Consider the following 9,376-nt stretch of genomic DNA (forward strand, 5'->3'; position numbering starts at 1 on the left):
TGTTTTTTCCACTGATCTGTTTCCTAACATGATGCCTGCTTTTGTTTCCTGAGAACCCCACGAACCCCAATCTGAAACAGTCTGTTCCAAGAAAGAGACAAACGAAATTAGGGTGTGTGTCTGTGGTTTAATTTCTCTCCAGCTGGCTTGACATGAATTGCAGTGGAGTTACAGTGAAAAACTGGCTCAGTTTGGGATTTGGCCATACAGGTTATATGCCTTTGGAAGAGTAGGTGTTCCCAAGGGATGCCAATCAACTCGGATGAGTCAACATGCTGAGAGATTAAATGTTAAAATATATTAAAATATATAATATTAAAATATTAAAATAAGGTCTTGAGTGCATGATTTAGGTCGCTTAATCCTGATCAAAGAGATGCCAATTTCTTTATCGCCAGCCTTAACTATAGGGAGAAATCCACATTTTCCCTGACTTGTCTGGATAGCCTAATGAGCAGGAACAGACTCATTTAGATTAGATCTTAAAGTGCTTCTGAAGTAGAAAAGAAAAGAAGCTGGAGAAGCTCTGAATTTCTAAGATAATGATTACTAAAATTACTAAGAAAAATCATTTTTCACATCTCCCTTTTGACTTAATTCTCTCTCGTTCTGTTGTGTTGGCTAACAAAGTAAATTCCAGTCACCCTCTTGATTCCTCCTTCATATCCCCCAGCACTCAGTCTTGTGCCATGCAAGCACTTAAGAATTAATGATTATTTATTATACCCACCAAGTTGTTGATGATAAGGCTGCCTCACAGGGAGATTGGCTGTTGGGGCTGGGCAACAGATGCAATGGTTTTTAAGACTGTAGTCTGTGTGCCTCAGCATGGCAACTCCCTCTGCCAGTATATTCCCCTTTATAACTTAGTTGCTAAGTCCTAGGAATTTGCCAGTGTCAGAGATGCTTGCCTAGGCTTCCACAGCTAGTAAGGTTAAGAGACAGGATTTGGACACAGGCCTTCCTTACTCCACCTCCAGCCCCATCTCTATTCTGCCACTGTAGCTTATAGTGCAGAAATCAGGAAGGACATCCATAAACACAAGAATCTGAGGGCAGTCAGAATATTAAAGGGTCTTAAGTCCATTGTGAATGAAAATCAAATGAAGAAACCAGGGCTGTTCCGCCTGGAAAAGAGGATGGAGGGGGATGGAGGTGGAGCATGTTTCTGGCTGTCTTCAAGTATTTGATGAACTGTCTCTTGTGGAAGGGAGGTCAACTTTGTTCTGCTTGACCCCAGAGGGCGGATTAAGAGGAATATGGGGAAGTAGTAAAGAAACCAAGTTGAATTTGATGTCCTGAAAAGCCTCCCCGTTGTTAGAAGCAGGGAAAAGAAGAACAGGCTGTTTGGAGAAGTGGTTAGTTCCCTTCTTTACAGGGCCTCAAGCAAAGCCTTGATCATTGATCTCCAAAGTGAGGGCTGTGCCTCTATCCCTGGGCCTTGGCATGACTACAAGGGTTGTGGGATCACTCCCAATCAGAGAGTAGGAAGTTGGGTCCAATCCTCCCTTCCCATCAGTAACCCTGCACAGGGTTGTCAGTAATAGAATTCTAGCACTGTTTTGTGCTCACTAGTGCACAATACACTCCTTCCTACCTCTGGACTCCTGTGGCTTCATGAGGTGTCAGCCTCTCAGGACAATTGTAACCTGAGGTTCAGGCATCTGCAGCCATTGTGGAGGCAAAATACCTAAGAGATGACCTAAAAATTTTAGAAAGCACACCTTAGAACACAGAGTGGTGTGACTGATAAGAGCCCTCCCTGGCTCCCCCTCCCCTTCACAATTTTGTTTTCAATGGGACAGAGGGAATCTTCGGGGTTAAATTGACTTGGATGGGTTCCCGTCTGCATTGTTAGATCTCATTACCTTTTCTTCTTCTGGACTTCCTTTTGGTTGTTGGTACCATCAACCTTAAGGTTATTCCCTCCCCTCCTCCCTCTCCTTCACCCCAGATATCCAATCCATTGGGAAATCTGCTTGTTTCTTCCTGTATGTCCTCTTCTCTCTGCTCACATAGCTAACACCTTGGTTCAGGCTGTCATCTTTTCTCTCCAGGATTACTATAGTAGCCTCACAACTAGCCTCCTTGCTTCTGGTCTCTCTGTATTGCATTTGTCCTACATAAGGCTGTATTCATAATATTATTCTATTTTTACCTCATTCTTTTGTTGTTTTCTATTTCTTGCATAAGATTTACACAATGCACACATTTATTGTAGTAGTACTTAGAATATAATAATCCCTATAATTAATAAGTAGATTACAGTACTAGGGATACATGCCCCCCACTTTTATTGATAGGGATGCCATCACAAAAGTTTGGAGACCATTGGCCTTCTTAACTTGTTGGAGGTGAGAGAGGTGGGTGTCAATCAGTAGCATAGGGAATCTAGGTGGCGAAGTGGATAGAGTGATGAGCCTGGAGTTAGGAAGACTCCTCTTAAATCTGGCCTCAGATACTTACTAGCTGTGTGACCCTCAGCAAGTCATTTCACCCTGTTCACCTCAGTATTCTCATCTGCAAAATGAACTGGAGAAGGAAATGCCAAACCATCCCATTATCTTTGCTAAGAAAACCCCAGATGGAGTCCCAAAGAGTTGGACATGACTGAACACCAGCAGTAACAATCTACTGTGTGCTAAGCATTGGACACAAAGAAAGACAAAATTCTCTGCTCTCAAGTGTCACGGTCCAATGGAAATAATAATAGTTTACATTTATTGTTCATTTTCATTTCATTTCATTCATTTTCAAAGAAGACCATGGCATCAGAGAAATGATGACATGACTTGCACTGGACTTGGTCAAGGTCCCCAGCCTCACTTCTCCTCCAGAGTCATCTGAATCCAGTGACCAGATATTCATCAGGATGACTGGAGATGACCCAGGATGCATTGGGAGACCTTGGCCCCTTTAGGTCAAAGTCTTTGTAGGTGCTCACTTAGGGTGAGGTAACACCCATGCATTGAATAGGCCTGTTTAAGAAGTAGCCAGAGGATGGTCCCTTTAATTAGGCAAAGAAAAATGAATGCATCAGATTTCAGGGAAACAGCAACAGTTACTGATACAGCACTTTACAAATGCACTGTTCAGACATCTCATTTAAAACTCTCTATAACCTTGGAAGGGGCTATTAAAACTCCCATCATATAGTAACCAGAGACAGATGGAGAGTAAGTGACTTGCCCACGACTGCACTAATAATGAATACCTGAGACTGGATTTGAACTCCGGTTTTTTTGATTTCAGATCCAACACTCTTCTTACCGACTAATTGTCTCTGATTCCTTTATGGTTATGCTTTGGTCTACATTCTTACTGAGGTCCTCTTCCAGTCGTAAGCCTGAGAATTCCATTGATCAGGAAAAGTAGATGTTGTGTGTTTTATGTGTACGCATGTATTTATTTTATGTTATTTTACTTGCTGTTCATGAAAATAGACTCCCTGTACCCCAATTGCTTTTATTTGCTTTATTCCTATTGGCTTATAACCTTTCTATAGCAGCAAAGGGTCAGAGAAAAGTTAAGCCACGGAATGCATTGCAGATGGAGCCTGTTCAGTCATAGCTTTTAGAAATTTTGGCTTAAGGATTTACTAAAAAGCTAAGATAGAATCTAATGACATCTCACAGCAACCCTCTAAGGGAGGTGCTATAGGTGTTATTGTTAACTATCTTACAAATAAGGAAACTGAGGTAAGAAGAGGTGAAGGACTTGGCTATGGTTACATAGCTAGTAACTCTGAGACATTTCTGATTCAAGTTTGGTCTTCTATCCTTCTCTCAGTGCCAGTGACACCATGGTGGGAATGAGAAATATTAATGCCATGGTCCCTGACCTTGAAAAGCTTGTCATTTCATAAGGGAGATGAGTCTGGCAGTGAACAGAATGGGGTACTGAGTTGTAAAAAGAATATATGGATCACACACACACACACACACAGACATAGACATCATCACATGTCACAAAAGACAAAGGTGTGAAGTTTGACCTGACATCTAGATGGACCAGCAACACTCCCCAGTCTAGGTGCCTAATTGCTCACCTCTGAATTTGACATTGACGCAGTAGGTAGAGCTGGAAAATGTCCTCTTTGGTGTGAATTATGGTGTGACCACTTGATAAAGAGAAAGAGTCATACTTTGGATCAAAGTTTTCTTAAGTCCTTTGGGGAAAAGTTGTTCTTGCCTTTGTGAACTCAGTGAAAAATTCCCTACAAAGACTGTGTCCTAAGCAGCTGTTCTAGTGTTTCAGTTCCCCAGCAAGAGAAGCTCCTTGGGTGTTCATTTGAGATGTTACACCAGGAAGCATGGTATGCTCCTAATCATCTTAATGATGTGAAGTGCTGCTTTTTCATTTCTGTCTATTGATGTTTAATGACCTAAATACCCTTCCCCCCTTTCTGTTATACTGGGCTAGCAGTATTGATTATTATCTTTCAGTTAGGTGGTTGTTAAAGGCAAAGCAAGCCTGAGCAACAGCCCACCTGGGGAGTAAGAAGTTGTTTACATGATCAGAATGGACAAGAGCAGACAAGGGAAAAAAACCCAACAACAAAAACTTCAGCTCTTCTAAAGCAGTAGATTTTGCCTGGTGGGGTGATTCTTCCTAAGGCTAATTCTAAGACTGAAAAACAGTAGAGAGAGAAGCCCAGACACCTTTGTTCTCCTTGCTAATCAGTGACAGTGATGAAAATGGTAAGCCTAGGTCAGCAAAATGGTCAGCCATTTTGCATAGTTTTCATTCTCTTTAAGTAACCAAGAAAACCTTCAGGGCCATGTTGATGGGTAGGGATTTAGCCACTTGGCTCTCATTAACACCAATGGGGGCCAAGTATCAAAGTCTCCTTATTAAGTGGATTAATTCCATTTCCCTTGACCCCCAAAGCCTTTAGCCTTGCATTTATGAAAATAACATTTTACTGCTGTCATGTTTAAGCATCTTTGAATGCTTCGAAAAACAAAATCCCCAGCTGGGATCTCATTGAAATTACCTACTAAAAATATATGTGTTCTCTGGATGGCAACTCCAGAGTACATCTGTTAATGTTCCTTTAGATTATAGGGGAAATTGTCGCCATAGGGTAAAGACATAAGCCTCCTACTGTGATGATGTGGAAGAAGCCTTTCAGAAACCATACTTATCCTTTGGGCCCTTAACTCCAGTCCCACTTTTTCTTTGTAGTCTCCTTTTTCTGGACAATCCAGCCCCCAAACAATCCCCCCTTCCTCTGAAGTTGACTGGCTTTTCCTCTCTGTAATTTTTCTTTGGCACTGAGTTGTATATGCTGTCATTTTGTTAGTTACGATTGATTTCCTTTCTGTTCAGTGTTTGGGGCCAGGCAGTCAGAAGGGCCTCCCCCAGCCCACCAACCTGTGAACCTTTGTCTTAATTCTCCAATAGCAGAGCCATAGCAAAACTGGGCCAACCATGGTTTTGACAATTGCACAGAACTATTCAAGCTCGAGTTCTTTAAGCAAGGAGAAACATCTGACCTTAGCATCCAGTTATCAAGAATGATTAATTAAAATAGGAAGCTGCTAGATGTTGTGCCCAGCTTAGCCACACCCTAGGTAAGGTCTCCCTAGTAGGAATTGAGGATACTTTTAAAAAACAAATACAGTCTACTGATATCATTTCTTTTCACAACATGGAGCAGATACCGTCCTCAGTTGTAATCAAGCAAAATAATTAAGCAATAACAACTGATATGCTAACTGTATCCAATAGTATTTTCAACATTCAACGTGTATAATCTCCTACCTACCTTATCTCTTCTCCAGGGCCAAGATTGGTCATTATATTTATTGAAGGTACCTTTGATGCCACTTGCCCCAAGTGTCTATTTCACTATTTACTGTAGATGGGAAATTGCTAGCTCCGCTTCTGTCCCAAATATTCTAAGGTCATCAACGGCCCGGAGCAGACCTACCTTTCTAGCCACCCGAGTACCTGAGACAGTGTTGTGTGCTTAGTTAGCTTACTGTTATGTGCATAGCTAGTGTTTAGATTCTTTTGTTAGACTGATGTGATTTCAGTGGAATTGAACTTAACACCAAATTATACCTTGTGAGAGCTTTCCTAGGTTGCTATGATATCAGTCATTATGGAATGCTCATTTCTTATTGACCTTACATGGCATCCACTTTCCTTAATACAGTTACACCTTGATGAGCTACAGTCCAAGTAACTAGAATCTTCAATTAAACATAATTTATTTTCTGTCTTCAATTCTAAGAGAAAGAGGCAAATGACAATTAAGCTGATAATATTGAGAATTTATTCAATTCGCAGGGTATGTCTAGGCACAAAAATCCGTAGATTTACTTGGGCAGTTTATAGATGTGGACAATTAGAGTTTTTCAAATATAGATTTTTGTTTACAACTTGAAACAAATATTCTTTTTCATTCCAATTAAATAAAAGAAAATAAGCATCTGCCTTTTGTTGATCTGCTAGGCTCAATAGAGGCTAATTTTTCTCTCCTCAGATGGAGATAATATAGGAAGAGCTCTAATTAGAGCTGACTGATCTGCCTTTTGTCCCTCAGCTCTGAACTTAGCGCATCCTGAAAGTACTTGAAACTTTTCAGCAGCATAGAAACCACCCAAGTTAACACCTTGTTAGTAAGAATTAGTTCAAGAGAGAAGATACCACGGTGCTTACATCCTTTCCCTGGCAGCAGCTGTATCCTAGTGGAGCAATTTCCTGTCCTTCCCCCCCAACGATGTGGGGCCAACAGAAGTGATTTCCCTAAGGCCATATTCCCCTCCACCCCCACTCCTTGCCTACCCCAGACAGTTCAGTCATTAGGTATATAACTTCTTATATGTGTTGTTTTTTTTTCTTGACGTACATGTGTCTTCCCCAACCACTTTTGATGCTATATAGCTTCTGTACCTCCTACATCTCCCACAGTCATGAACACATGCTAATTACTTAATAAATACTTACTCACTGGTATAGAGGTCATCATATATTCTTCTCTCCCTCATGTATGAGATATCATAGGCTGCTGGCACCATCTGCTATGGCACTCCTTTGTTTCAGGCAGATAGTTTGTGCAAAGATGTGGATAAGAATTCAATAGGCTGAGCAACCATGGAAGGGTTTTCTGTTTGTACTACTTGAGGGATAATTACTGCTGTTGCTGATACTAACCACAAAAATGAGCGGTCCTGTTATCCTCTGATTCCTCATTATGACTTGTGTCCTGGAAGGCTCCTGCAGTAGAGGGTTAACTCATACAGCCTCTCTGATACTGGAGAGGATTCCAGTGAAGCCTTGATAACTGACTGTTTTCTGAGGACCAACCTAAGCTAATTATGTAAAGGTTTATCAGTAGTAGTCTAGCCATACATGATGAAAATTGTTTTGCTATGACAATACATGAAACAAAGAACAATTTTTTAAAAATACCACCCTCTTCTGTTTCTGCAGTGCTTAGGAAAGAATGGCAGGGAAGGCAGCAGAGAATGCAAAGAATCCCTATTTTTAGACCATCAGCAAACATCAGCCTGAGTATTGATAAGTGTTAGTTCTTGGCCAGTAGCTGATGAGCTACTTAATTTCTTAATCACATTAATATTTTCTTTCCTTTTTAAATTTCTCTCTTTAAAATTTCTGTACTTGAACACCAAAAGGAGAGCATTTGAATCTACATGGGAAAACACCAGAAAAGATTGTATATAGAGCTGGGAATCTTTATCATACTACTAGCTTACCACAAAAACAAATAAAAGGAATGTATGAACTTATGCATATTTCTAATGAAAATATCGGAGTTGAATAGGAACTTTGAAATAGACACATCAGAGTCAAGAAAAACTTAGATAAATTTCTTTAAGCAAATGGGAGGGTTTGCATGTTCTATATGCATGTTCTATATATGCATGTTATAACATAGAATGTTATGTTAACATTCTAGTGGAGGGAGAAGAAACAAGTGTCCCTTCAGAACCTCTTTGTCTTCACATGGTGTTTGACAGACCTAAAGATTACAAAAAATTCTGAGGGTAGATTGGTTCTGTTATAAGAGTTTTAAGAGGGGAGAGAAAATGGGAGATGGAAGGAAGATAGTAGTGTAGAAAGTAAGGAGAAAGTGGAAAGATTTTTAGTCATTGGGTTATGTGAGAAGAAGAGGATGCATATATAGAGAAAGGGGGGAATGGGCATTATAGGAATTTAATTTTTTCATGAAATGCACAAAAGAAAGTTGAACACAGGTTGGTATAGAAATACATCAAACTCAACAGAGAAAGAAGCAGAAATTGGAAGCTGAGGAATGTAGATGTTAAGAGGAAGGATCACACCAGGGAGGGAATAGCTCTAAGCAAAGCAAACTTCTTGATGCTGAAGTGGGGAATTAAAATGGGAAAGGAGAAGTTAGCTAGCATCCTTGAGTGTGTGCATCAATTAGAAAATGCCTAAAAAGATATAGTATATGCATATAATGAAATAATATTATACCACAAGAAATGATAAAAGAGATGATTTCAAAGAATCCTGGAAATTTAGAATTGATGAAAAGTGAAGTGAACAGAGGAATAACTTATACAAGAACAACATTGAAAGATTGAAGAATTCTGTTCGGTGCAATGACCATGTCTCCAAAGGACCTTTCTTGAAACATTTCACCTACCTCAGAGTGGTGATCAACTCAAGCTGTAAAAAGTGTTGTACATTTTTAGACACGGCCACTGTGTTGTTGTTGTTTTTTCTTTATTATCTTTATTTTTTGCATTTTTTTCTTTAATTGTGAAAGGAGTTGGGGAAGCAGGATTGTTGATGTCCCCCAACCCTCAGTGGCCCACAGGAGAGATCGAAAACAAGTTTAAAAGGAAATGTAGGTGAGCAGTTTTGAAAGTCATGTGCGGAATTTATTATATACATTTTAAAGAGAGGAAGCAGTATGAAATGTTGATTTACAGTTTTATATACAATCCTCTCTTTGTACCCTGCTTTGTACACAGAAATGATATATTTTTTGGTACTTAGATTCAGAATAAAATAATAAAAAAAATGAGAAAGATAAAAATTAAGCAAAGTCTTCCTAAGGATTTTCAGGGGTGAAGAAGGAAGGAGAACTAAAATAATAGAAAAAATGGAAATGATTGGCAAAAACCATTTTTTCCAACTCTTTTTTCAATCAAGGAGAGTAGAATACTCTCATACTTGGACCGTTACATCACAGTCTTGTATGTGTTTCTTAGGAGGTAGAAAGGGCACCAGAGAAAAGAAATGGGAAAAGCAGATGGATTGGACTAAGTGTATATGAAGGAGTTCAATACTGGAAACAGTAAAATTGTGAGGACTCTGTTGGACTCTTTGGTATTTGAAGGAAGGGAAGAGAAGAAGACACAGGAAAAAGTCT

Source organism: Notamacropus eugenii, chromosome X, assembly GCF_028372415.1.
Source record: "Notamacropus eugenii isolate mMacEug1 chromosome X, mMacEug1.pri_v2, whole genome shotgun sequence".
NCBI lineage: Eukaryota > Metazoa > Chordata > Mammalia > Diprotodontia > Macropodidae > Notamacropus > Notamacropus eugenii.